Genomic DNA, 2997 nt, shown 5'->3' with positions numbered 1-2997 from the left:
ACTCGTTGTAATTTTTTATTAAATTTTCATATAAAAATATTATTTAATAACAAATTAAATTTATATAATAATAATTTATCATTGCTAAAGTGCTATTGGCTATTGCCTATTTGTAGACATTGTGTATGTTAATTATATATATATACAATATTATAAATGATTTTATAAAAATTTATTTAATTGTTTTTTGTAAAATTATTTATACTAAACAAATAGTTATTGATTTTTTAAGTAGAAAATTTTGAATTTTAGTTTTTTCTTTGTATTAGATTATAATGAAATTTAATTTCAATTTAAATTGAAAACTACTATAATTAATTAATTAAATATTTTTAAATAGCAATAAAATACAATAAACTTATAATTATTAAATGTAGTTTTAGCAATTTAAATGATAATATATTCTTAATTATTTATATTTAAATTATCATTTTTATATCTTAATTCTAGCACTATCATTTATATATATGTATAAGATAAACTCAAGTATATACATATGAAGAAAAAAAAAACTAAAATGCTTCCCAATCTCCAACGTTTATAATTAATAATTTATGTTAGTTTAAAAATATGTCATAAGAGAGACAACAAAGTAAATATGTCATATTCTGTTTAACTATTAGACACTCTATTGAGAAATAAGGTCTCGACACCTAAAAATATTCGGCTTTAAAACCAAAAGATCGAAAACCTTTGGATTTTGGCATCTAAGGTGATAAATGAGTATCAAGACTTCAAGATTTCAGTCTCGAGGCTAACATCAACAGGAGATCTCAACCTCAAGATCGAAACCCAAGAGTGATGACTATTGAATTGAGGGTTTCGAGCTACTAGGCCGAAATTCAAATAGACGATGTAAAAATCGTATGACAATTAAAACTCCAAATCACATACGAGTAAAAATATCTTTGGAGCAAAATTTTACAATTTAGGACCAAGATAAACTTCAAAAAGAAATCTTGGTCCTACCAAGAGTCAACCAGCTTCATATCTATAAAAAAGACATCTCGGATATGTTAAATTATCTTTTAATCAAACTATTCTCTATACCTTTATTTTGAGATTTCTACTAGATACTTAAGTATTAAAGAGATTGCCCACAATCAACCATCATATATTTATTTATTTTACAAATTCATACCCAACATTATATCCACGGAGAATATCATGATACCATCACTAAAAACTATTATTAATATTAATTACACTACATTTAAAATCAATCTTTATTCATATTGTTTACATACAAACTGAAACATGTTAAAACAAAGATTTTTTATTTTAAAAAAAGTAAATAATTTTAAATTGGTAACATCTCTTGTTGTTTGTCTACATGACTTCTCTTGCATGAATTAAATTAAAAAAAATTATTTATCATATAGATTAGAGAGATATTTATAGGCCTCTATAATTTTACATGGCAAATAATCTTCTTTTAAGAAAAAAGTATTCTATGTAGGAGAAGCGAAGCATAGACACCTAACTAGAAATTTATTAGATTCTTATGAGAGTTAATATTGAAAATTCAAATAGGATCTGAGTGATATTTATGAAGTAACATTAAATTTAGTGAATGTAGTTAAACTAACACTAAAATTAAGTCAAAATTACCCGTGTACAATCAACTCTTAATTTATTTTGATGTTAACTTTATCTCCTAATAGATTTAAAAGAATTTATTGAATTAAGAAAAAATAGATGCATTTTTGCACTTTTAAACTTTATTAAAATTTTTTTATAGTATTTTAAACTTTTATAACATCCTATGTCACACTTGAACTATTCAAAATGTAATTAAAATGACCTTATAATCTTAGTACAAGATAGTAAGGAGTACAAGAGTATTGATAGATATCCACAAAAATCAAATTATTATCTAATCTCACCTTTAATAATTACTTAATAATAAAAAAAATTATACACAATGCATAAATTTTGAAATTGAAACTCACTATATGTTTTTTACACTAAAAAAAAAAAACCTTATTGAATTAAAATTGATTTAAAAATATTGTAAAAGCTTCATACTATATTAAAATTGTGAGACTATTTTAACTTCACTTATAAATAATTTGGGTATGTCATGACACATTTTTAAAGTTTAGAGTGCTACAAATGCATGCCGTTAAAAAACATGAACTGACATGGCATTGCATATAATAGTTTATCAATAACTAATTTACTTCTAATTTTATGATATACATGTAATACCTAGCTAAATTCCGGCGTCAAAATTTCCATTTTCCGATAGAATCCCCATCGAAATCCGGAATCTCGAAGCTGGAATCTTTAAAAGGAAAAAAAAGGATTTTCATAAAATGAATTTGAGTTTTTTTGAAAAGGTTTTAAGGTTCGACCGCTGAACCTTAAGGTTCGACCGCTGAAGGTGGTTTCTCTAGCCACCTATAAAAGATCTTCAACCCGAAAATCGAGAGAGCTTTTTCTCCATCTTCGGGCACAGGCAAGTCCATGCCCTTTCCAGATGTTCTTGCTAAAATTTCTTAAATTTCTTGGAGAATTTATGAGTTTTTACATTATTTTTTGAAGATTCGAGTTGGGACTTCAAATCTTAGCTTTGGAGACCTTCGGAAAGCGTTTCTTTTCCCCTCTTCCTTCAAGTTGTAATTGTTGTGTGTTCTGTTTTCTTCAAAAGGTGAGTTGACCTTTGCTTCTCATATGTTTTCTAAAGATTTTAAAACCTAAGTTTTACAAGTCTTTAGGGCATACATGATCGATTATCCCAAAAAGTTTAAGGTTTATGTTAGTTTTGATGTGAGATGCTTTTCTGTTGGGTATCTGTTGATGCATGTTAAATTCAGAGCAAGTTTTGAGGTCTTTCATGTGTGTTAAGTGTTTATAGTAGCTGTTAGACTGTTGCATGTGAGAAAGGGAACTTTTGGTGGCTGTGAGTATAGGACAGAATCGGGTTCTGCCTTGTTGGAGAACCCAAGTTCGGTCGCCGAAGCAAGGTTCGACCGTCGAACCTGCCTATGGAGG

The sequence above is a fragment of the Manihot esculenta genome, chromosome 7 (assembly GCF_001659605.2).
Source record: "Manihot esculenta cultivar AM560-2 chromosome 7, M.esculenta_v8, whole genome shotgun sequence".
In the NCBI taxonomy this organism is placed as follows: Eukaryota; Viridiplantae; Streptophyta; class Magnoliopsida; order Malpighiales; family Euphorbiaceae; genus Manihot; species Manihot esculenta.
The sequence above is the reverse complement of the archived record's forward strand: the minus strand, read 5'-3'. Positions refer to the sequence as shown.